The following is a 27,450-nucleotide window of genomic DNA, read 5'->3' as shown; positions in this document are numbered from 1 at the left end:
CCCGCCGGAACTCGAGCGCAGAGCTTGACAAGACCTCGACTCCAGGACTCCTCAGACCCCACTGCACGACTCCAGCACAGCTGAGCTCCGTGGAAGGAGTCGGAATCCGTGGAACCAGGCAACTTGGAAAGTCTTCAACTTGCTAACAACAGCGCAGCTCCTGAGGCATCCTCGAAGCTGTGCATTGGGGACTGAGACACCCCGACACCGAGCTCCACCTGCACCGAAGACCAGCCCTCCACACTCCACGAGATCTGCGTGGGGCCCTTCTGCTTGTGTTCTGCTCGACGCGTTGTCCCGGTTGCTGGCCAGTTGGCTAGTAGCCCTGTGACGACGATTCCTTTGAAAATCCATCGCTGGTCTGGTTGCTCCAGACTGGCACTTGCTTCCCTGAAAAGGTGAAGTACCTCAGACCCTCCTGGTCTGCACCAGAAGCTCTTTGTGTATCCTGCATGGGTTGCCTTTGCTTAGGCTTGTTGGCTCCAATCTTGAAGCCGACCCCTCCATCTGCAAGAACCTTCGTGGGACAGCTCCTCTCCAGCACCTGGTCGTCCTCGACACCTCCTGGTCCGCGTGGCTGCAACGACAAGCTTCACATCTGCACCTGATTGCTCCTCGACGACGTCTGGTTCCTCCCTGGTTCCGCCCGGTCACTGGCTTGTGACCTAGACTCTGTCCCTTCTGCTTTCAGGTCCTCTTCATCCTAGATCCACCCGGACATCTTCCTCCTAGTCGCCTGCATCATCTTCTTCTAAGGCTCCATAGGAATCAACGAGAAAACCAGACAGACTGACACCTACGCACCTGCAGCCTGTGGGTGAGGTAACGAGAGAACTTCAGTGCTCCTGTAGGGATTGACTATCCTAGTGTCTAGTTTTGTTAGTTGTACATTCCTAATTAGACCGGAAGTGTCCTAAATCTTCGATTACTTATCTTTATAGTTCCCATTGACTTTCTATTGACTTTCTATTGACTCTCGCGTGAGTGTACAGACACTGCACGCGCCGCCTGTGGGCCTCCTACTCCTAACCTAAGGGTCAGATAGTGTAGCCCCAGCGATTCCCTAGGCCCTAAGCCTTCTCCTTTCCCAAGTCGTGGTTCTTATACCACTTACTTAGTATATGGTTTTACGCGCCCCTTGGGCCTAACTGTAAATTGTGCTATTTAAAGTATTTCTAAGTGTAACTTGTTATGTGCTTTTACCTCTGACCTCATAAAGAGTTCAGAGGAGTGTGTTAGTGAATAAATACATATATATTTTATATATATCCTGTCTGGTGTCGTTTCATTTGGTATTCAAGGGGTTACAGATGGTAAAACAGCTGGCTTTACACGCCCTCAAGAGTCTTTTAGCCTAAGACTGTTCTGTCCACGCTACCACTAGGATAGCTGGTCTATAAGGTTGACTTACAACCATCACCATAAGGGTTGTTTGGACTGGTGCAAGGTAATCACTAGAACTAGTGAGTACCATATACCAGGCCAACTTCTCACACACCCTTCATCTGATTTAGCCACAAGAGGGGCTTATGGTCTGTCTGAATCTTGAAGTGAGTACCAAACAAGTATGGCCTCAGCTTCTTCAGGACCCAAACCGCAGCAAAGGCCTCCCTCTCAGTTCAGTTCATACGTCTTTATTTCGATTATTACATCATAAAAGACAATTCACAAGCAAAATTAAAAAAGACCAGATAATATGTACAAAAAAGTTTTTAGGGCGATACAATTCATCTCGTCTCGAATTCCTTAAATAAAATCCATTAGATTCAATAAATCAATAAAACAAGAATTAAACAACAAATTTTAAAGACTCAGTATGAATGAATAAAAAGACCATGTATAAATGTTAAAATCACTGTACAAGATGGTGTCTAGCTCTAGTAATCCAAGCCCACCCTAGAAATTTAGCTACTCCAATAACCACGATCTCTGCGGTGTTTGTTCTTAAAGCCAAGAGTGCCTCATTACACCCTCCAACATTTAGCTTTCGACATATGGGCCAAATCCATTTTTTCCTTGCTGCTGAGTAAGCCGGACAGGCAAAGAAGAGATGTCCCACACTCTCCTTTTGGTCAATACACCAAAAACGGAACTCAGTTGTGTGTCCAACCCAACTGGTGATAAAAAATTTTGTCCAAACTCTTGGTAATAACATCCCAGTAGGTCTCAAATACGGGATCCAGTTTGTGGGCCAAAAAACAACCTGTTAGGGTGGGTGTATCTGACAATACAACAGAGCGGGATCTAACAGAAGCCCAAAAAAGCAGTTTATATTCTTGTTTGGAGGGAAATATGTTAGACCCTGGGTTGGCCCACAAGTGGCTGAGTCCCATGCTTTCTAGGATTGTTTTCACTTCCCGGAACCATAGGATATTACCCGAGCCCCTAATCGATCTCACTTTTGCTAATTCATTAGCAAAGAGGCTCAGGTCTGGAGACGTCCAGATCTGTCTCCATAGAGCTACAAGCCGATATTGTGCCATTTCTTTTATCGGTTTACAACCCATATCTATCAAAAGTGGTTTGATTGGAGAAGATTGTGGTAAGCCTGCCAGTTTGCACAAAAATTAGTTTTGGGCCCTAGCTAAGGGTGTGAGGTCCGTATGGCCCCATAAATCGGCCCCATACAAAATTGCAGAATTAATCTTCGCGTCATAGATTTTTAATACAGGTGAAACCCTTTTAGTCAGGGACAATCTATGTTCCTGGATCAAGCAGCCCATTAGGCGGGCGGATCGTAAATGGAGTGCCTCCACCTGTGGCTTCCAACATAGGCGGTAATTCAGGGTCACTCCGAGATATGTCATTACATTCACTTGTTCCAATGCCACACCATTCATGTTCACATGACTTTTGACCTGACGATTCTTAGTAAAAACCATAAATGTGGTTTTGCTCACGTTGATTTGCAGTTCATTTATTTTAAAGAAATCCTCAAATCTATTGATCGCCTTTTGGAGACCACTACGGGTCTTAGAGAGAATTAATGTATCATCTGCAGAGATGAGCAACGGGAACTTAGTCCCACCCAGGATTGGCGCATCAGTTGGGGTATTTTCAAATTGATTCACCACCTGGTTAATAAATAATGAAAAAAGGGTGGATGCCAAAACGCACCCTTGACGAACACCCCTTGTGACTGTAAAACTGTCCGTTACCTGGCCCTGTCTCCCCCACCTCACTTTGGCAAAATTGTTCTCATGCAATCTAACCAGGATCTCAAGTAGTTTGGGCGGTAGGCCAATCTTGGCCAGAACTGCCCACATCTTTTCCCTTGGCACAAGGTCAAAGGCGGACTTAAGGTCCACGAAGGCGGCATAGATGGTCCCTCCGCCCAATAACACCACTTTCCAAAAAATCAAGACAAATCGGAAGACTTGGTCGATAGTGCTAGTACCTACTCTAAATCCTGCCTGTAATCGAGAGAGAATACTCTCCATCTCCATCCACCCATGAACCCTAGCAAGAATCATCCTAGCAATTTTTTTGGCAGAGAATCTATTAAGCTAATAGGACGATAGTTGCTAGGGTTTGAACGATCGCCTTTCTTAAAAACGGGTAGGATTTCAGCCCCTTTCCAAGAATCTGGGATCCTTGCCCCCCTTTGCGATTGCGTTAGCAACCTGGGTAATGTAAGGAACCCAGAATTGGGGATTAGATTTAAAAAGGTCAGCCGGGATGCAATCCATCCCTGGAGCTTTCCCGGCTTGAACTAATCGGAGCGCCGACTCGACCTCATCATTGGTGAACACCAAGCAGTGGATGGGCGATGGCTGGGACAGGGTCCGTATCACTAGAGTATCTCTACTTTCATGTTCTGAACCTCTAAACTGGGCCGAGAAAAAAAATCGACCCATGTTTCTGCCGAAACATTGTTGTCTGGGATCTGTGATTCAGGGTTTCTACCCCATTTAACAACTTCCCAAAACTTAATATGGTTAGAGGAGAGACTAGTCTCATATAGGTCGGACCAATAACTCTCATCCCACTCTCGTTTGGCCACCCACTGGGCCCTCCTATACCTTTGCGCCTTGCTGATTTAATATCCAATGTTATTCGTGATTTGATTGCTTTTTTAAGACCACTAAATGCCTCCCTACAATCTCTGTTATACCATTTCTTACTAAAGCTGGGTGTTTTCTCTTTACTGTGCTTCTGTGGAAGGGTGAGGATAGCCTTTAATTTGATAAAACACTGCTCTGGCCTGGGGCGGTGCCGCGCAGCTTCCTTTCTCTCTCTCCTCTGCTGAAGATTAGCAACACAGTCTGCAAAGATGGTGGTACCAACTCAACTGGAACAAGCCATGGAAACCTTTATGTTTACTTTTCACAAATATAGTGAAGACAAAGGCTACCTGAACAAAGATGATCTTAAACACTTCATGGAAAAAGAGTTCACTGAATTTCTCAGGAACCAGAGGGATCCTTTGGCAGTGGACAAGATCATGAAGGACCTAGACCAATGCCGGGAAGGACAGATCAACTTTCAGAGTTTCTACTCCCTCATTGCTGGGCTCAACATCACCTGCAACGACTACTACGTTGCACACATAAAGCCCAAGTCGAGAGGCTAGAAATGCTATCCAACACTGGAACCCCGTGCTGACATGCAGGGAGCACTGTAGGGAGCAATGCACTTATATGTTCTCCCTGCGAGAGGGAGAGCAGAGTGATATTCCTTAATGTAACTCTTGCAACCCTCCACCCTGGCTTAAAAAATATACCCCTGGCTGAAAAAATAAAGACCGATGGCTTGTTTTGGTAAAAAAAAAACAGAAAAAAAAAACACTGCTCATGAAGATCAGTGATCTCATGAAACGACTCCGTAACAGAGGATAAATCCCACATTGCCATTAACACTGTAGAAGCTACATGTGAAATACCATCCAGCATGGCTGGGTTCACCAGGACCCTACACCATTTAACCCGCCTTCTATCGTTAGTCGAAACGGCTTCTGCGGTAACACATGTGGCTGCCGGAGATCTATCTGCGGCACAAGAGAGTATCAAACTTAAAGACAATGGGTTGTGATCACTCTCTGGCCTGTCCACTACTACCATGTCTATTACGTGGGACCAATACTCCATTTTAACCAGAATGTAATCTATTCTACTTTTACTAATCCCATTATCAAAAGTAGGATGGCCAGTTTTATCAAACTCCGTACGACCATTGGTCGCTCTCAAACCCCACTCCAGGCATAACCCTAACCAATGCAAAGCAGCCTCAGTACTCCTGTTGGTACAATTCAGGGACAAATTTGGGATGTTCCACGTAGCATCTTCCTCCCAACACATACCCTCGTCCTCATTCTTCTGGGGTTCAAAAGTACAATTTAAGTCCCCTGCTATAAGTATAAAGTTGTCCCTCCCAATTGACTCCAAGTAGGAGTCCAGATCATCTAAAATAGCCGGGCATCTCCCGCCAGGTAGACCCCGTGCATAAATATTAATTAAAATTATATTCTCCTGGTTTTCCATACACAATTTATCCCCAAGATATCAGGGTTATTCACAGGGATTTCAATTGATTTACAATTAATGGATTGCCTTACCCAAATTACAAGGCCTCCTACAGCTCTACCCTTAATACCCTTTGTTACCGGTTTATAAAAATTCAAATAACCCGGACGAAAGATTGGTTCTGGAGCCCAGGTCTCCTGAAAAACTAAAACATCAAATGAGTCAATAAAAGCTCCCCATTCTTCTGAAGATAGTCTCCCCTTAAGCCCTGCAATGTTCCATGAGGCTATTTTCAGAATCGAATCCTCATGTGAGGAGACCACATGATCTATACCCATCAACTCTTGTTCAGAAGCCTCCATTACATTCGGTACAAGAACATCATCATCGTGTATATATCCCATTATGGCACACCCATTCGCCACTTCCGAGATTGATGTCACCCCTTCTTTGCTAGCTGGACATGTTATACTACATGAAACGACTACCCCAATTCCTGAATCATTAAGATGGCTCTCACCACTGGGTATAGGAGAGAGTCAGTCGTTACTCTCCAAACCAGAAAGAGCTTCAAAGCGGTTATATAGGTGGGGGAAGGACGGGGAATAGATATTCCTATCAACTGGAACTCTTCCAAAGGGTCTATTACTCATTAAAGGATTAAAAAAAGGAGCATTACATCTTTTGGGATAGAAGTAACTTAGACCCAACGACTGTACATCCCCCCCACCCTCCCAAATCTAGCTTCCCTACTTATGAAATTCACCACACGAGGGTCCCTGAAATTAATGATGATACAATCACCTTCTAGGTCTTTCGGACAGGGTCCCACCCAGTCTACCCGCCTAACACTCAAAATCTCCGGGGCAAAAGATGGGGGGAGGGGTCTGTTTTTGTTTAACCAAAAAACTACTTTGTTTCTGAGGTCCCCATTCAATAAATTTTTATCATCTGTAAGGGGTGCAACTCCTGTAGTACAATCGTGAAGGGGGAAGCCTCCGGTGGTAGGTTAATATATGGCACGGCCTGTCTAAGAACTTTCCGGGGGGGGGGGCTTGTATGTTTTTGCTTTGTTTCCCCATAACCCTAGGGTTTGGTTTTGTCAGAGTTGACGAATGAGTGGGACCCCTAGCAATAATCAGGGGTTGGGCAACAATGGGAATTATATCATTATGTGAAAACAAAAAGAGGAGTATCCCCAACGAAGATAAAGAAGAAAATTCTCTGGAGTTTTTTGGCAAAAAGGAGAACATTCATCCTTTTGTTTAAAACCCCTCACTCACCAACCTAGTGGTGACATGCTTCATCATCGGGGTCCACCCTGGTGACCTAGCGCCACCAGGATGTGCTTCAACACCTGTAGTACAGTGGAGCGGGTTGTGACTGTAAGTGCAAAAAAAATGTTAAAAATTGTCCTGGTTTAACTCAAAAATATGATTTTTATTATGGAGCAACTGAACAATATTAAAAACTTGCTTGGCGAGATCCTGGTAGGGAAGTTACGACCAGAGGATCTGTATATGTGTTTGTGTCGATTGGTCAACATGTTTCTACCATATGGGCGGGTTGCCCGGTATTCCTCATGACCAAAAAACAGGAGGACGGAAGGTGTGGGCCCCCTAAAAGGCGCACCCGGTCCTGATCCCCTGTGTACCTGCTGGTAAATAGCCAGTGGCATGTATGCTCAATCAAATAAATGAGCATGTGAAAAAATAAAAAGAGACCTGTGGAAAGAAGAGGGTAAACAAATTTCAGTTATGATCATGCTTACTCTCCTGTAACGTCGTGAAGTGTCTCTGTGATGTGATATTTCATGCCAATGAGGTTGATTATAACCCTCCGAGAGATATGGTGTCCATGCGGTGTGTTGCAGGGCATATATACTGATCAATAGGTGCGTGCATTGCTGCATGCAATATTGTTATAGCACTCGAAAATATACTTGAAAGCATCCTTATCAATAGGTGCGTGCATTTGTTGCATGCATTATCGTCTAACGCACTCATAAAGGTTCATGAGAGGGCGCCGAATTTTCCGTCGTGTTCTCAGTCATGATGCCGTGAATACTGCATAGGTGCTAAAATGAGTGCACATCATTATTGTTTTGTGTACGAGAACGTGAAAATAACGTACAAGACAGACACACATGTAACATAAAAGAGCACACATAAGCTGCATGGCATGGACGAAGGCTTACTTAATTTTAAGCTCTAGGGTGCTTCAACGGGCAGGGCGTAGGCTCTTTCACATAATGGCACTGTATTCTGCAATGGCGAAATTTGAGAAGGTAAGGAACGAGCAGTGCCCAGGTAAGCCCGGTTCACGGAAGTGAACTGCGCCGTGAAGTCCGACAGAATGTCGGGTTCTCTAGGGGAAAGGGAAATCTACTTACAGTTGCAGAGTGAAAGGAACCGATTGAAACCTACTGCTATCGTCCTCTGCTCGGCTAGTGATTGCCGTGCAGAGCGGTCTCGGTATTGAAACGTCGGCCGCTTCCGGGGTAGGCGTGGCCGCGTAGGGGAAGGGGGCGGGACAACAGACGTCAAGTTGCGTGGTGACGTGTGGGCAGTACAGCGCTGAGGGATAGTGGAAATGCGCTGTGGTCTGCCTGATCGAATATATACTATTAAAGTATAAATACTCGCGTTATTAAATAGAATATGTTAAGGGGCATGGTGGCAGACATTATTGAAGTAATTTAAAAAATAATAATATAAGAATGCCATCGTTGTGCAGGCGAATAAGTAAAAGGGCATATTGATATCTCATACATGGCATGGATGTGGGACTCCAAGACAAAGACAGCAAGGTGCATATAGAGGACATTTCCAGTGGCCACAATATAACCACCCCCTCCAACATCCTTTTCAACAACCACCGATAAACCCTTTTCAACAACCACCTCAGTTCCCAATGTATGGATGGCAGCCACCCTTCCAACAATTCCCCTTTCCACAAAATCAATTCCGTCCTCCTTTTCACAACAGAGGCAGGCGCGGAAGAGGACGCAACAGACGAGGGAACAACGTCCACTGGGAGGAGGAAGACACAACGGGCAGCACCACCAGGAGCAAGTCGGGAGCGAACAAAGCAGGCCCCAGCACTGCGAAGAGCTAGTAACGAACTTATCTTCACGAACACTCACAATCACAGAATCCAAGGTCCTGAACAAGGGACTTGGATTTGTGCCCACGGCGGCTCTTGATAAGTTCAAATTACATTGTGAACTAGCTTCTTTCTTCCGGAAGCTCAAGCTGAAAGCATTTTTTGAGAAAAACACCACAGATGACTAATGAAACCACGAATGAAACAGGTCTTAAACTACGATCAACATTCACTCCCCCACCGCACTCTGTTCCGGTGGAAATTAATACCTTCGAGCAGGCTGTATTCAATGATATAGAAGTCTTAACAGTCACCACACAGTATCATAACAACAGCAAAGCTGAGAACAAAGCAATATCAGACTTAAAAAATGATGACACTATAATAATCAAACCAGCCGATAAAGGCGGGGGCCTGGTGATTATGAACAAGATCGACTATGACACTGAGTGCAAACGCCTGCTAGGGGACACAAATAACTACCGAATACTACAAAGAGACCCGAGCGAGGACCTACGTATTGAAATCATAAATATGGTGGAGACAGCAGAGGCCTTAGGACACATCTCAAAACAGGAAGCAGACTACTTAAGCAAAACAGAAGGCAAGATCCCTTATTTCTATGTGGTCCCCAAAATGCATAAAGGCAAAACTCCTCACCCTGGTAGACCGATCGTATCAGGTATAGGTTCAGTCTTGGAACCTCTGTCCAGATTCTGTGACTTCTTTCTAAAAACCATCGTACAAGGCACATCTACTTACTTGAGAGACACAAAGAGCCTACTAACACTATTGGAAAACATCAGAATGGAACAAGACTATATCCTTGTAAGCTTTGATATAGAAAGTCTTTACACCAACATACCACAAGACGCTACCATCAACGTACTGAAGAAAACACTGGACAATTCCATATGGGACTATCACACCCCAAAAGAATTCATCATACAATGCGCAACCCTCGCCCTCAAAAGGATTTTTTTTTAATATGAAGGCTCCCTGTACCTCCAAGTAGGGGGCACATCCATGGGCAGTGTTTTTGCCCCGAGTGTAGCGGGGCTCTATGTTTATGACTTCGAACAGAGATACATCTTTGCTGCAGACAATCCCTATGGCAACCATATCAAATTTTGGCGACGATACATAGACGACGTCTTTACCATCTGGCAAGGGCCCCAAGAAACATTGATGTCATTTATTACCTGGCTCAACAACTGTGACCCCAATCTACGGTTTACACACTGCATAGACGTGAACAAGATGGTCTTCCTGGACATAGAAATCCAAAGAGACAATGACAGTCTAATAACCAAGACACACTTCAAGCCAACAGCCAAAAACAATCTACTGAGGTATGACAGCTTCCACCCCCGCCCCCTTAGGGAAAACCTACCCTATGGTCAGTACCTCCGACTAAGAAGGAACTGTAGCAAATTGTCTGACTACAAAGACCAGGCGGAAGACCTCACAAAGAAACTAACCAGTCGAGGATACCTCGAAAAAAATCACCAAAAAATGTCAGAAGTGAGCCAGAAATCAACCTCGACAAGCACTACTTGAAGACACACCTAAAAACAATGAGGTCATCCCACTCACATGTGTCACGACATATAATGCAGTGTCGAACCAGGTGAGCAAAAGCATTAAAAAACACTGGTCCATACTTCACACGGGCAACTACAAATGGGATAAACCACTCTTTTCTTACAAGAAAGCACGCAGCCTAAAAGACACTTTGGTCAACACTAGACCAAAAAGAAGAACAACAACAGTCAATCCAACTATTACAGCAATATGGCGACTCCCACCGTTTACGGGACACTCCAGATGTGGGGACTGTAGTGTCTGTCACCTCACCGATAACACCAAGACCTTGAATCTAGAAGAAGGGAAAGTCTGGCAACAGAGATCACACACCAACTGTAACAGTACCAACGTTATATACTTGATCAAATGCAGCTGTGGCAAACCCTATATAGGAATGACCACACGTAAAGTGAAACAACGGATATCAGAGCATCGCAGTACCATCAGGTGCAAAAAGAACAATACAAGACTCACAGATCGTTTCCTAACAGTACATCACACCCCCAATGACATGAGGTGGACTGTGATCGAACAAATTCAACCAGGTCCTAATGCACAGACACGCCTCTTTGAAAAGGAACAGCGGTGGATTTATAGACTTTCCACCCAGAGGATTGGTCTCAATGACAATATTCCATGGGCCTCAGTACTCAAGTAATACCACTATCGCTTATTAATAGACACAGTTAATATATCCAGGCACCCCTTTATTGATTCTTTTATAGGTTAGACTACTTTTGCTCTAATAATCATGAATACACTATGAAGGTGCTCTCTAAACACTGTCATTGTCCCTATAAGATTGGAATCATCACAGAGGTACCTACATACTACCTCCAGCATTAACTAGTAATGTCCCACATCCATGCCATGTATGAGATGTCAATATGCCCTTTTACTTATTCGCCTGCACAACGATGGCATTCTTATATTTTTTTTTTTTTTATTACTTCAATAATGTCTGCCACCATGCCCCTTAACGTATTCTATTTAATAACGCGAGTATTTATACTTTAATAGTATATATTCGATCAGGCAGACCACAGCGCATTTCCACTATCCCTCAGCGCTGTACTGCCCACACGTCACCACGCAACTTGACGTCTGTTGTCCCGCCCCCTTCCCCTACGCGGCCACGCCCACCCCGGAAGCGGACGATGTTTCAATACCGAGACCGCTCTGCACGGCAATCACTAGCCGAGCAGAGGACGATAGCAGTAGGTTTCAATCGGTTCCTTTCACTCTGCAACTGTAAGTAGATTTCCCTTTCCCCTAGAGAACCCGACATTCTGTCGGACTTCACGGCGCAGTTCACTTCCGTGAACCGGGCTTACCTGGGCACTGCTCGTTCCTTACCTTCTCAAATTTCGCCATTGCAGAATACAGTACCATTATGTGAAAGAGCCTACGCCCTGCCCGTTGAAGCACCCTAGAGCTTAAAATTAAGTAAGCCTTCGTCCATGCCATGCAGCTTATGTGTGCTCTTTTATGTTACATGTGTGTCTGTCTTGTACGTTATTTTCACGTTCTCGTACACAAAACAATAATGATGTGCACTCATTTTAGCACCTATGCAGTATTCACGGCATCATGACTGAGAACACGATGGGAAATTCGGCGCCCTCTCATGAACCTTTATGAGTGCGTTAGACGATAATGCATGCAACAAATGCACGCACCTATTGATAAGGATGCTTTCAAGTATATTTTCGAGTGCTATAACAATATTGCATGCAGCAATGCACGCACCTATTGATCAGTATATATGCCCTGCAACACACCGCATGGACACCATATATCTCGGAGGGTTATAATCAACCTCATTGGCATGAAATATCACATCACAGAGACACTTCACGACGTTACAGGAGAGTAAGCATGATCATAACTGAAATTTGTTTACCCTCTTCTTTCCACAGGTCTCTTTTTATTTTTTCACATGCTCATTTATTTGATTGAGCATACATACCACTGGCTATTTACCAGCAGGTACACAGGGGATCAGGACAGGGTGCGCCTTTTAGGGGGCCCACACCTTCCGTCCTCCTGTTTTTTGGTCCTGAGGAATACCGGGCAACCCGCCCATATGGTAGAAACATGTTGACCAATCGACACAAACACATATAGAGATCCTCTGGTCGTAACTTCCCTACCAGGATCTCGCCAAGCAAGTTTTTAATATTGTTCAGTTGCTCCATAATAAAAATCATATTTTTGAGTTAAACCAGGACAATTTTTAACATTTTTTTTGCACTTACAGTCACAACCCGCTCCACTGTACTACAGGTGTTGAAGCACATCCTGGTGGCGCTAGGTCACCAGGGTGGACCCCGATGATGAAGCATGTCACCACTAGGTTGGTGAGTGAGGGGTTTTAAACAAAAGGATGAATGTTCTCCTTTTTGCCAAAAAACTCCAGAGAATTTTCTTCTTTATCTTCGTTGGGGATACTCCTCTTTTTGTTTTCACATAGTTCCTCTCAGGGGAATAGGAGTAATCTCGGGTCATAGTGGACAAAATCCCTTGCTCTCTCTTTGATTGCGATAATTATATCATTATGCCTTACATCAACTGTCTTCATGCTCCCACCCCTTAATGTATCTCGAGCCGGATTGGATGTACTGGATTGGGTATTGCTTAGTGGAAGCCTGTAGTGGCCGTTTGGTTTTACCAACATCAACCGATGAACTAGGTTTACTAACTAAAATAGATTGTGTTGGAAGATCATGAACTATCTTTTTCAGGAGTCCTGTATTTTCCAGAACCAGATTTTCCAAAAGGTCAAGCTTCGTATTCATAAGTCTTGTGCGTTCAAATAATGGAAGCATGAGTGATTTTACTAACAATTCCATTTTCCTTAGAAGACCATCATCATCATTACTAGAACTGTCAGTAATAATGGCCTGGTTGATCAATTGTAACTGGGAGGGAACTAAAGGACTAGTTACAACCATAGGGGGTTGTGAATTAATAGATGTTTTAAGATTATGAATTAGCTGGGGATTACTGTTAGTTTTGGGTATTTTAGAGATACCCCCTGCTGGGGGCTCTTACTCCTCTTCCGCTTTAAAGGGACGATCCGTTGAGATTCTAATAGGTTCGGATTGTCAGTGCTCCCATTTAATACACTAACTCCACTAAGGCTTTCTATAGAAGTGCTAAGTTGGGAATCGCTACCAATAGAGTTCAGGATTGACTTTCCCCCCACAGAATGGACTTCCACCTGAATTGTGTCCGAAGACACAGGGGGAGTCGTAGAGGATGGCTGCGGACTTGCCACTAATGCAAGGTGCCCAATAGAGGAACGCTTCCCTGTAATGAGATCTAACGATAAAAGTTTCTCTGCAAAAGCTATCTCCTTTTCTAAAAAAACAGTCGCCCTGGTTATGAAAGCGTCAAGGGGGCCTGTTACAACCCCACTGGCCGTTTGTATATATACGACTCTTTCCTTCCCTGAGCGTAAAGGCATGATTCACCGTAAAAATATAACAGACAGAAGAATGAGGAGATAAGATGTCCGATGGTGCCAACTAAGATGTTAACGGATTGAGCCCCAGCAATCACAAGCAATTTACTCACAATAAAGTAAACACACAGGGGGGTGCCCCAACCCAACCTCATCCAACCTCGGACGGCCACAGACGGTCCCGTCCTTGTCCCGGGCTTCTCCCGGGACACTCCCGCGCAGCGGGCTACTACGCCTGTTATAAAAGAAAGGAGATGATCAAGGGGCGTGGAAAGCAGGGAGAGCGGGCCAGGTGCTGGTGATTTGATCCTGCAGGGACTCCTGGGAGATTGAATCCCTGCGGCACCGCTCGCAGCCCTGCTGCTAGACCTGCCTTTGGCTCTACCAGCCACGAAGTCTCCGCCCCAGTTCTGCTGTAGACACCTCCAAACCGCGAAGCGGGACCCGCGTAGCGGGTCCGGCGAGCTGTGAAGCTGGTCCCAGGGAAAACGAACAAGATCTCCTCGTGGGCAAGGTCAGTTCAAAATAACGCCTCCCTCTCAATAGCTGACCAACGTTACTCTCTAGGGGTCAGCCTTCTGCTAATAAAAGCAATGGGCTGGTCTTGACCATCTTTATTCAATTGTGAAAGAACAGCTCCCACACCTAACTCAGAAGCATCTGTCTGGACAATGAATTCTTTGGAGTAATCTGGACTTTGCAGAATAGGTGCAGTGCACATGGCCTGCTTCAGGTCATCAAATGCCTTTGGACAGCTTACTGTCCACTGAACTTTCTTTGGCATTTTCATTGAGGTGAGGTCATTAGGAGGAGTCACAATGGACCCATAGTTCTTAACAAACTTCCTGTAGTAACCAGACAGGCACAAGAAAGCTCTGACCTGTGTCTGGGTGGTTGGAGGAGTCCAGTCCTTTATGGTCTGGATCTTGCTCTCCAGTGGTTGAACCGGACTCCCACCTACAAGGTGGCCCAGGTACACAACCTTACTCTTCCCTATCTGGCACTTAGTAGCCTTGATAGTTAGGCCTGCCTTCTGCAGGGCCTCCAAAACATTTTTCAGGTGGATCAGGTGATCCTCCCAGGTGGAGCTAAAGACAGCAATATCATCAAGATAAGCTGCACAGTAGTCATCCAGGCCTGTGAGAACTTTGTTCACCAACCTTTGAAATGTGGCAAGTGCATTTTTCAGACCAAAGGGCATTACCACAAATTGATAATGTCCTCCTGGAGGTGAAAATGTGGTTTTGGCTTTTGCATCATCAGCTAGTCTGATCTGCCAGTAGCCAGCTGTCTAGTCAAATGTGCTCAAAAACTTGGCAGAAGCCAATCTGTCAATGAGCTCATCTGCCCTTGGTATTGGGTGGGCATCTGTCCTAGTGACATCATTGAGACCTCTGTAGTCCACACAAAACCTCATCTCTCTCTTACCATCTTGGGTGTAACGTTTAGGCACAAGGACTACTGGACTGGCCCAGGGGCTCTCTGAGGGCTCAATAACTTCCAACTCCAACATCTTTTGGACCTCTGTCCTGATACAGTCCCTGACATGATCAGGTTGCCTGTAGATTTTACTCTTCACAGGCAGACTGTCCCCCCAGTGTCCACCTCATGGGTGCACCAGTTTGTCTGACTTGGAGTCAGTGAAAACATATGTCTATAGGACTGGAGAACTTGTCTGCAGTCCTGTTGCTGCTGATCATTGAGGCTGCCAGTCAAGGCTACACCATCAACTGACCCATCGTCAGGGTTCTGAGAAAGCACGTCTGGGAGAGGGTCACTCTCCTCCTCCTGTCCCTCATCAGTAGCCATGAGCAAGTCCATGTCTGCCCTGTCAACATATGCCTTCAATCTGTTGACATGAAGCACCCTGTGGGTGCTCCTGGGAGTTCCATGGTCAACCAAGGAGGTTACCTATCCCTTTTGCTCAACATTAGTGTGGGGTCCAGACCATTTGTCTTGGAGTGCTGCTGGGGCTACTGGCTCCAACACCCACACTTTCTGTCCTGGCTGGTAAACAGTCAGCACATCCTTTTGGTCATGTCAGGCTTTTTGGAGTTCCTGGCTAGCCTCAAGGTTTTTAGATGCCTTTTTCATATACTCAGCCATCCTGTAGCGGAGACCAAGTACATAATCCACTATGTCTTGTTTAGGCTTTTTGAGAGGTAACTCCCATCCTTCCTTCACCAGACACAGGGGTCCTCTTACAGGTTGCCCAAATAGAAGTTCAAAAGGGCTGTAGCCAACCCCCTTCTGTGGGACCTCTCTGTAAGAGAATAAAAGGCAGGGCAGCAAGATATCCCATCTTCGCCTAAGCTTTTCAGGGAGTCCCTTGATCATGCCCTTTAGGGTCTTGTTGAATCTTTCAACTAGACCATTGCACTGAGGATGGTAGGGTGTGGTGAACTTGTAGTTCACTCCACACTCTTTCCACACAGCAGTCAAATATCCAGACAAAGTTTGCACCTCTGTCTGAGACAACCTCTTTCGGAAAACCCACTCTTGAGAAAACTCCCAGGAGGGCTCTTGCCACAACAGGGGCTGTTGTGGTCCTTAAGGGAACAGCTTCTGGGTATCTAGTGGCATGATCCACTACCACCAGAATAAACCTGTGCCCAGAGGCTGTTTGGGGATCCATTGGTCCAACAATGTCTATCCCAACTCTTTCAGAGGGAACCCCCACCACAGGTAGTGGTATTAGGGGGGCCTTTGTTGTGCCACCTGATTTGCCACTGGCTTGGCAGGTGACACAGGAGCGACAAAACTCCTTGCCATTTTCTGACATGTGTGGCCAGTGAAAGTGAGAGACAAGCCTGTCGCAAGTCTTGTTCTGGCCAAGATGTCCTGCTAAGGGAATATCATGGGCTAAGGTAAGAAGGAAGCCCCTGAATGACAGAGGTATGACCAACTGTCAAATCCCATCAGCGCGGCGCCGTGCACGTTTGAACTCTGCCATCGGGAAGCCAGAGAACTACACTTCCCATCAGGCCAGCGGGTGAGGCACGTGCGCAGTTACGTGTCCTGCCCTTTCTGACAGCATATACTTTTTCCGGGGCAGGGAACGCTGCCGATTATTCCAGGATCAGTCTGGAGATATTGGTGTACTGGTTCGGTAAGGGTGTCCCCGACATCAAATTTTGTTTACTCGTTTCTTGTCAAGGATGAGAAAGTGGTTTTAACATACCATAACAAGTGTATTTGTAAAGCGCACGTTCACCCAGAGGTCTCTTGGCGCTGAATAACAGATGTTCATTGTTACCCAATTCAATGGTACTCATTTTATCGACCTCCAATGGATGAAAGGCTGAGTGGACCCGCCGGGATTTGAACCTGTGACCATGAGGTTGAACACAGGCCCCTATAATGGACGCATTTGTCCACTGAGCCACCAGACCCGGGTATCCTTTTGGAGGTTTCTATTGCTGTCGCAATTCTGACTGTGGTGGACTCCGCGCTAGTTCTTGCAGTCGGGAGCAAGCCTTTTGTTCCTTGCTTTCCTCTGTTGGGCGATCTCGGCTGAGATCTTGCAGAGGAGAGATCTGGTTGTATTCTTTCGAATGACTCTTGTGTATTGGAACTTCGTATGTTCTGCTGAACGTTCAAGTTCAGAATTGGAGTACTATTAATGTGGATAACGGAGTGATTCTAACCTTGTTATGTTTAAGTGTTAGGAGATTCCGAAGAGTGACCATATTACTAATTTTGGATTGCTTTGCTAACACTACTTGACCCTGCCATACATTTTACCTTGGAGTACTGTACTAATGTGGGATTGAATGAACTCATGTACAACTGCTTTACCTTCATACCTTCTTATTTTCTGCTTGCGCTTAGCTACACGTTAACAGGGGTTCTGCTGTGGTTTGTGATTGAATTTAAGAAAACCACCCCTGTGATGCTGGGTGTGGCAAGTTGTGGGGTATGTGTACAACTGTTAGAAATCATTAGCAAGTTGTCTCTGTGAAAGAAAGGGTATTTATGTTCTTCCTTTCTCTCCTGTATACCTCTTTAGCACTGCTCAGTATTATCTGGCGACGAAACCATCTACATTACTTCATAGTTATTTGTTCTTTACAGGTAGGACAGATACTCAATAGATTAAAAGCTGTTAGTGGTACTTATGATTCACGGAAGAGTTTTACAAAGTACTAATGGTGTGTTCTCTCTACAGGTCTCCCTCCCTGCTGTTCCCATCCTTTCCTTCCCCCGCTTAATCCCTTCAACAGTCCACGATATTATATCTGTTGGACTTGAGGCGATTGAGAGGTGGGCCTCCTTAGAGCATCAAACCAACCCTAAGGACGGACCGAAGATTACACCAACCTCCTGGAAGCACCAGGCTTGGGGTCTCTAGCCTCTGAATATAGGAGCCCTTGATCCCAATACACTCTATGGGTACCTGTAGCATTCCCTGCAGCCTCAGCAGCAGCTTGCTGTCTGAGGGATTCAAGAGAGGGGCAGTCCAGCTGCGCCTTCCTCGGATCTGCCCTTGAAGGTCCCCCTGTCCCAAGAAACTCAACCTGATCAGGCTCCAGTTCTTCTAGGACAGTTCCTTCTTGGGTCTCACTATCAGCTTCCTCAGAAGGCTGATCCTCATTCTGAGGCAGGGGGTAAGGCACTGCCTTAACCTTTCTGCTCTTTCTCTTGGTAGGCAACTGGTCCATAGTTTCAGGATCCAGGGCCTGTTCAGTTTTGCACTTTTTGGCCTGTGACCTGGTCACAGCAAGGACATGTGCTGATATACCTAGCATTTCTGCATGAGTCCTATACTCCACTTCAGACCAGACTGACGATTCCAGATCATTGCCCAATAAACATTCTACAGGGAGGTCTGAACTAACAACAACCTTTTTGAGGCCAGTTACCCCTCCACAGGAGAAATTAACAATTGCCATACTATGGGTGGGAGTAACATTGCTTGCATTGGTCACTAGGTAATTGTCACCAGGTATTATCTGTCCAGGGTCCACAAAGTTAGGCGTCACCATGGTGACACTGGCACATGTGTCCCTGTAGGCCTGAGCCACTATGTTATTGATTAGAGGTGTTTGTCTGTACTTGCCCAAGTTATTGGGACTCACAGTAGAGGACATAGCCACGTCCACATCACAGACAAGAACAGCTTGAGTTGGTATTCTGACTAGGCCAGAGTCCATCTCAGTACCCAGGGTTAAACCCCACTATAGCCTTGGGTTGAGAACCACCGCTGTTAACTGTACTAGGGAGTGCAGGTGCCTTAGGGGCCACAGTGGTTGGAGCTGTCTCCTTCTTGGTGCAATCACTAGTCCAGTGAGAATTAACCTTACAAGTTTTGCACCAGGGTTTCTTTGGGCCTTCCTTTTTCTTAGATTGTTGGGAACCCCCACCATTAGAAGCTTTGTGGGGACCTTGAGAAGACTTCTGGTCTTTTGCTTTCTCCCCACCCTTTTGGTCTTGCTTCTTCTGATCATCACCTTGGTTCTGGACCTTCTGCTTCACCCTGGTTCTGACCCACTTGTCTGCCTTCTTTCCTAATTCTTGGGGAGAGGTCAGATCATAGTCAATCAGGTGTTGATGCAATACCTGGTTCTGACAGTTGTTAAGTATTTGTTCTCATGATCAAATTATACAATCCGGTATAGTCCTTAACCTTACTGCCCAGGAGCCAGCCTTCCAGAGCCTTAGTGGCACAATCTACAAAGTCAGTCCAGTCCTGAGTCTGTGTCTTCTGGGTGTCCCTGAACAGCAACCTATACTGCTCAGTGGTTAAGCCAAACCCATCTATCAGAGCACTCTTCAGGACATTGTAGTTGTCAGCATCCTCATCACTAACTGTGAGGAGCTTGTCCCTACCTTTTTCTGAAAAGGAGAGCCAAAGGATTGCTGCCCACTGACTTTGGGGTACCTGCTGTACTTTGCAAGCCCTCTCCAAAGCAGTTATCCACTTGTGGATGTCATCCCCACTCTGGTAGGGAGGAACAATCTTACTTAGGTTTCTATGGTCATTTGACCTTTCCCTACCTCTAGGGATGTTGCTGCCACCACTGGAATCTAATCCACTCAACTTTTGCTCTCTAGCAAGAGCCAGGGTCTCTTTGGCAAGGGCAATTTCTTGCCTCTTGATCCGAAGCTTGACGTCCCTCATCCTAGCCTTATGCTCTCTTCTCTGAGGTGAAGTCATCCTCATCGCTGCTGAGGTATTTGACCCTACTGAGTCATCAGAGTGGTGGGAGTCACTGGAAAGTGACCTCCTCCTTCTGTGCTCAGTGTTAGGCCTACTTGAGGGCCTGTATGGGATTCTCTCCTGTCCAGCCCCAGGTAGTCCTAGGTTGTCCTGGTCCAGTTTGTCCTGGTCCAGTTCTTCAACTTGGACCTGGTCCTCATCCTCCTCATCAGACCCCCCTGGATTGTCATCCTGGGAATCCTCTGTGGATGGATGACCCCCCCCCCCCTTCCACTACCAGTCTGATCTGGGGCTGCTGCTTTCTCATCAACATACTCCAGTAACAAATCTATAAGGTGTCTTAGGGTTGGACTCTGTCCTTGTCTCAGTTTCCTGAGTGAACACAAACTTCTAAGTTCATTAAAAGTAAATGTGTCATAGTGGGAAGGGATACTGGGAGGATCCACTTCCTCTGGGAGAGACACACTAGGCTCTCCTCTCAAGGACATTCTCTAGTGATGTGTGGTGTGCGCACCTACCTACACTAAGTGTTACTTACTAGAACCTCTCTAGGAGTTGTAGTTGGGGTGTTCTAGGCCCTTTCCTCAACAACTAAGTTCAGTAGAACTTAAGTATTATACGATTTGATTTATATGTACCTCTAGGTACCTTAATGTGATCTTTCAAATGATATCTCAAGAGATTGGACCCAACAAGCCTTGGTAACCGCAACCCACGCAGGATGTGAAGATTCGCTTCAGTTCAGACCAATAAAGTCTGAGGAGCTTCTCTTTTGGAAGGAAGCTGGAGCAAGCCCAGAGCAACCAGACAAGCATTGAAAATTAAAAGGATCGTCTTCAAAGGACTCACTAGCCAACGGGCTAGCAACCAGGAAGACTCGTTGAGCTGAAATGCAGGAGCGGGCCCCACGCAGCTCTCGTGGAGTGTGGAGGGCTGAGCTCTGGTTCAGATGTTGCTCGGGTCTGGGGCTTCTCGTGCCCCAATGCACAACTGCGAGTTACCTCAGGAGTCGATGCAGTTAGCAATTTGCAGGATGTCCAGGGAGTCTGGTCCCACGTCTCTCGTGTCCTCCACGGGTCTCAGCTTTGCTGTGGATGTGGGTCGGAGACCAGGAAGTCTGGAAGTCCAGTCCTGAGTAGCTGAGTCGTCGGGTTCCGTCGGGAGCGTCGACAAAGCAAACCGGCAAGTTACTGGTGGTCCCTGTTTGAACAGGGTGGTCACTCCTTGACCACAAGGGAGATCTTCTTCAGTCTTCTAGTCAGCATAGAATGTCGAAATCCAATAGTTTTGTGTCATAGTTTCTTTCCAGGGTAATCTGATGTCTCTAGACAGCTCCTAACTTTATACCAAACTAAGGGGCTGGATTACTTGCTAGGTCCCTCCTATGGGTGGAACCTGAGAAGGGGTGGTTACACCCCTTTCTCTTTGTCCATTTTCGCGCCAGAGCTGGGGCTGGAGTGCCCCAAGCAACTGGTTTGAACCGGGCTATGCATGGAGCACCTTGTGCGCCCCGGGCCGTGTCTCATGTTGCAGCCCTCCCTTCCCCAATACACTAAAAGCCTGTCTAGGGAGGTGCTAGCACCCCCCAAGGCAGGACACCTATTGTCCAGGCCTCCCCTGCCGGAGTTTCGTCCAGCAGCAGGAAGTCAGACGCGTGTCTGTGGCAGCAGCGTCCATTTTGTGATGCTGAGGCTCTGTTTAACTTTAACCGGGTAAAGCAGTAACCAACATGTCTTCTCCCTTTAGAATGGTGGAATGCTACCCCCGCCGCCAAAATTGGCAGGGGGGTAGTATTCCAAAGCGTTTGACACCTTACATGCCAAACCAAAGTTAGCATTTAACCGCGAGGTTTATAATGCACTTAAGAGTATATGGTATGGCAATATCATAGAACAGCTATAAGGACATGGTTCCGAAAGCTGCAGAGAGGCTCAGCTCATGCTAGGGCACCCTCTCACATAAAACCAAGCACTCTGTCTCCAGGATTTTTAAGGCCTGCCATAGGAGTGACTTATAGGTACATATGTGTCTATATATAAGGGTAGATATAGGTATACTATATCTAAGCAAGGGGTGATTACACCACCTTGCCCAGGCTGAGTGATCAGCCTGTGGTGTCAGTTTGGATGGCCAGCCAGGGGTGGCATAATACATGCTGCAGCCCCTGGTAGGCCTTGGATGCACCTATGCCCTGGGTACCTATGGTACACTATACAGGGGCTCACAGAGGTGACCCAATACCCAATCAGGTATGTACCTAAAGTACATGGTATCAATTTAGAGAGAGAACAGCTGGGCTGTGGGTCTGATTAGCAGGCCCACAGCCACACTAAAGTCGAAAAACCAGTAAAGAAAAAGCAAAAAGTGGGGGTGAACATAGGAAGCAGACCCTACTCTCCTACACCACCCCCCACCTGCACACTCTCCCGCCCAGAAACAAACGCAACATTATCAAACTTGGGTCAGACACTGGACACTCGCAGACGCATGGATAGCTAGTCATCTACAAACCAGACTATACTCGTTCCACTCCATCCCACACAATCTACGGGTAAGACTAGATAGATTTTTATGCACAGAGACGCTAGTCCCCAAAATTCAGCATTCTGATTACCTAGGCCGGGTCCTCTCTGACCATGACGCCCATATACTAAGTCTACAATGGAAACCTCCCCACCCGTACCCACCTGGAGACTACCACGGGGATATCTGGAGGACTAGGCATTCAAACACGAACAGGGGCACAGCATACCGAAATATCTCTCAAACAATGCAGGAACGGCAACATCCAAACTGGTAGTGTGGGATGCGTGAAAAGTAGTGGCCCGGGGAGAGTGTATAAAACAACTAGTAGGGGTTAAGAGGAAACTGGAACGAGTGCTAACACAAGCTGAAACAAAGCTAGCAGTCCTAACAAAAAAAGAAGATGCGAACACGGCGACCATAGCTCAGGTGGCAGAAGCGAAAACAGTGTACGCAGCCGCTACCTTAGATTTACGCAGATACAACCTTAATGCATACGCAACTAGGGTACACAAGGAGAGGGATAAAACAGGGACACTTTTAGCCTGGCTAGCTAGACAGGACACAGAGTTAAAACCAATCACTGAAGTGCTAGATCCAACTGGTAATTTAGTGTGATCCCAAACAGAAATACTTCAGCTGTTTCAACAATGCTACACTAAGGTATACAAAAATACAGTACAGATCAGACAGGAAGCAATAGAAAAATTCCTAAACCCACTGACTATACCACAAATTGCAGCCACAGAGAAAACTGCACTAGACATGGAGATACAGTCAACGGACCTTTCTCAAGCAATCCACTAGCAAGTACCAAAGCTACAGGGATGGATGGTTTCCCCCTGGAATACTGCGCAACCTTCTCCCAATTGCTGGTACCCTGCCTCGCGGAGATGTTCGCAGATGCGCTAGAAAAGGGAGAGCTACCGGGATCCCTTAGGGAATCTGTCTTAGTAACCTTCCCTAAACCAAACAGAGACCCAAAACAGCTGGCCTGATATTGACCTATCACGGTGCTTTCAGCTGATTGTAAGATATTGGGGCGGATATTGGCGGACCGATGTACGCAAATACTGTGGCCACTATGCCACCAAGACTAATGTAGATTTGTTCCGGGGAGAGAAACATCCCAAAATTTACACCGATTGTTCCATGGACAAGATCAAGAGAGTGCCACGTTCCCCAGAGCGGCCCGTCTCATCTTAGACCTCGAGGAGGCATTTGATACTCTCACGTGGCCAATCAATCAGACCATTTGTAGAGCGCACTACTCACCCGTGAGGGTCTCAAGGCGCTGGGGGGGGGGGGGGGGGGTGCTGCTACTGCTCGAACAGCCAGATCTTGAGAAGTCTCCTGAAGGTCAGCAGGTCCTGGGTCTGTCGTAGGCGGAGGGATAGGGTGTTCCAAGTCTTGGCGGCAAGGTGGGAGAAGGATCTGCCGCCGCCGGTTGCTCTTCGGACGGTGGTGAGGGCGAGGTCAGCAGAGCGAAGCTGGCGGTTTGGGGTGTAGAAGGTGAGTCATCCGTTGAGGTACGCTCATCCGGCGTTGTGGAGTGCTTTGTGAGCATGGGTGAGGAGCTTTAAGGTGATCCTCTTGTAGACGGGGAGCTAGTGCAGGCCTTCTAGGCGGGCTGAGATGTGGCTGTGGCGGGGGATGCCGAGGATGAGGCGTGCAGAGGCGTTCTGTATACATTGTAGTCGTTTCTGGAGTTTGGCTGAGGTTCCCGAGTAGAGGGCGTTGCTGTAGTTCAGCCAGCTGCTGACGAGGGCCTGGGTGACCGTCCTTCGCGTTTCACTGGGGATCCATCTGTAGATCTTGCAGAGCATGCGGAGGGTGTTGAAGCAGGAGGAGGAGACGGCGTTGACTTGCTGGGTCATAGACAGCAAAGAGTCCAGGATGACCACCAGGTTGCGTGCGTGGTCGGTGGACGTCGGTGCAGCTCTCAGTGCAGCCGGCTACCATGAGTCGCCCCAGGCAGAGGGGGTGGATCCGATGATGAGGACCTCCGTCTTGTCTGAGTTCAGTTTCAGGTGGCTGTTCTTCCTCCATTCCATCCATACCCGTTTACAGTCCTGCAACAGATCGGGATAGTTCAACTCTCATAGCATACACACGACTCTTGTACACTAAACTTACCTCGCGAATATGCTTGGGGCGATATGTATCACCCTCCTTTAAAGGTGGAGAGAGGCACAAGACAAGGTTGCCCACTTTCGCCTCTGCAATTTGCTTTAGCGGTCGAGCCCCTGGCAATACTATTACACCTGGAGGGAGAAAATTGGGGCATACCCATAGCGGGCATTACACATAGCATATCCATGTATGCAGACGACCTACTGATACATGTACGGGACATCACAGCAGACCTGACGTCCATATGGGCAACACTCGAAGAATTAGCAGAGGCTTCAGGACTCAGAATGAATTGGGACAAATCTACAATATATCCGCTGCACCCCAGCCTTACCCCTCAGGACATTAGGATAGGAGAGCAGGGCATAGCATGGAGTGCAAGTGCCCTCCGGTACCTAGGTGTTTGCTTGTATCAATCCCCATCCGATATATTTGAAGGCTATCACCGCAAAGCATTGGCTCGAAGTAGGTCAGCAGTGGGATTGTGGAAGAACCTTCCTTTAGCCCCGATAAGACGTGTGGCCTTGGCCAAGATGATAATGGTTCCACGACTATTATATCACTTCACAAATTTGCCCGTAATCCCGCCTCAAGCCTTTTTCCGGGACTTGGACTCGCTACTCAGCTCGCAAATCTGGGGAGCAGGCAGACATAGAATTGCATTGGCTACCCACTGACCAGGGAGGGCTGGGTGCACCTTCCATTGAAGCATACTTCTTGGCAGGGCAACTACAATGGCTGTCCTACTGGACTGCTGGCAGACACATAGGGGAGACCCGCACAGTGACGAAACCTATACCCACCCCGGAAATCCACCGACTGATACTGCCCGGTACTAAGCCGTGGCGTACATATCCAATACAGGTGCCAGTGGCTGGTAAATGCATGCAGAGTATACATTGTATGGCCACAGGGACACCTTTCTACTCTCTTCTGCTGCCCTTGACAGGATGGCCCTATCACTATTTGACAAAGGGAGAACCCACAACTCATCCAGTCATACACAATCATGCACATGGGAACGGCCAGCACCTGGTCACCTGGTTTTACAAAGCCATACAGGAGCTCATAAACAAACCACTAGGTGCGCTGCGGGCAACGTGAGAGGTATAACTGGGACGCCAGCTACACAAAAAAGAATGGGAGACAGCACTCTAATACCACAAAAATTTGTCCTGCACCCCGCAATTTAAAAACATACAATTTTACATATTACACAGAGCATATCAAACGCCAGCGCGTCTTCAGCTATATTACTCTTCCACTCAGTTCCTATGCCCCAGATGTCAATCATCGGACGCAGACTTTCAACACATGTATTGGACATGCTCCACAATACAATCATAGTGGGACACTTTCCATGAGACACTAAGACCTCACGGCTCTATCCAACATGAACACATAGGAGGCCTGCGCACACGGAATATTCCGAAAGGCGCAAACGACACAAAGTACAAATCCGTTTTGCATTGCTAGCAATATTAAGAGCAAAAAGAGGAATAGCAATGCAAGGCGGGGCCCTTCCGGACCCCCGATAGCAGCCTGGGCGGGAGCAGTGAGCAAATGGTTGGAAGCCGGAGAAGAGGAGGCAATCAGGGAGGAGAAAATAAAAGGAATACACAAACGCCACATATCCATGGAGTGGACCCTACTTTTACACCAATTCAAACAACAAACAACGCAAGGTGATTCCAGCATATCATCGCAAGCCCCAGCCGGCTCGCAGACCCAGATCATAGACACTCACTCTATTCCCCAAACTACAAGAGCGTAACGGTGTGCAACAACCCATCCACATACGGACTAGATCAGCCAGAAAGGCAGTGACGGCTGGACAGGTTCCAACCAGACGAAACCCCCACAGGCAGGATGCGCTGTGACCCAGGCATCCCGCCTGACCCACTTATCCCGGATCTCACGATCACCACCCCAGTTGAACACCCCAGTTAATAGTTAAGAACCACAACCGGTAGTTGGTACACCGGCAGTTAGAAGAAGGAGATGCATATTCATGTGTACAGACATGCACACTACTGTGATAAGGTATATTGAAATTATCATACTGTGTATAAGTTAGATGTCATCCCAGATCGACAACTGTAATTACAAATGTTTAAAACTCTAAATGAAGTCAATTTAAATGTACTATCATGCGATATGCTACAAAAAAGAAAATGTTAATACAAATATTTGACAAAAAACCTTTATCTGAATTATGAGAGCACTAGAAAAGAATGGAGACACTGATACAGGATATTGCACATGTACCTAATGTATTGATGTTAAAGGAAGAATGCATACTTACGCCCTAATGAGTTTCCCTTTGAGATGTGCACCTGCTCTTATGTTATTCTTGTTATATTGCTTTTTTGTCCTCATACTGCTGTCAAGATGACAAGTTGGACATACCTTTACTACAGACATACAAGTTACTTACCTTCGGTAACGATATATCTGTATGAGACATATATTAGTTCTCTTGTAGGGGATGTCCGTGATAGTCAATCATGTGAATAGCCCCGCCCATGTGCGTGGACCCCAGAGCACTTCATTAGATATATCTTCTTAAGTTGTCATCTGCCTTTCTTCAGCAAGGCCTGCATAGACAATTAAGAGATAAAAAGACAAAAATGCAGCCTTACCAACTAGGCTACACTGGCCATTACTTGATCTTGAAGTGAAAAAAGATAGCCAGTTTAACTTTAAATTTAGCAATTTTGCTGAGTTTCGACACACAGAAAACTCCCTTCACAAAACTCAATTTTTCATGATAGAGATGAAAAGGGTTGGGCAGAGAAGCCCCCCATAGGCTGCCATTATGTGTCTGCAAATGGATTACAGTGCCTTTTAGAGTCTCCAGAGACCCCCGGTATCCCATGATGCACAGCCAGAGGCAGTTACTTTCAGGTCTTTTTTCCAGCTCCTACGGTATTCCCTTCAAAATTTACTTCAGTATTTGGATTTTTGCAGCTTCACTCGACGTCTTTAGCCGTTATCTACCTTCTGCTGTACTT

At 46.7% G+C, this 27,450-nt stretch overlaps 1 protein-coding gene and 1 pseudogene across 3 annotated transcripts in view; one reads left to right on the top strand and one right to left on the bottom strand.

The window, feature by feature from the left end:
• The window catches only part of OSBPL1A (oxysterol binding protein like 1A), a 1,891,697-nt gene that overhangs the window by 980,779 nt on the left and 883,468 nt on the right, over positions 1-27,450 (bottom strand). The window lies entirely within an intron of this gene.
• Positions 4,205-4,596, top strand: LOC144827329 (protein S100-A10 pseudogene; annotated as a pseudogene).

Source organism: Lissotriton helveticus, chromosome 4_1, assembly GCF_964261635.1.
Source record: "Lissotriton helveticus chromosome 4_1, aLisHel1.1, whole genome shotgun sequence".
Lineage (NCBI taxonomy): Eukaryota > Metazoa > Chordata > Amphibia > Caudata > Salamandridae > Lissotriton > Lissotriton helveticus.
This window is presented reverse-complemented; position numbering and strand designations above follow the sequence as displayed.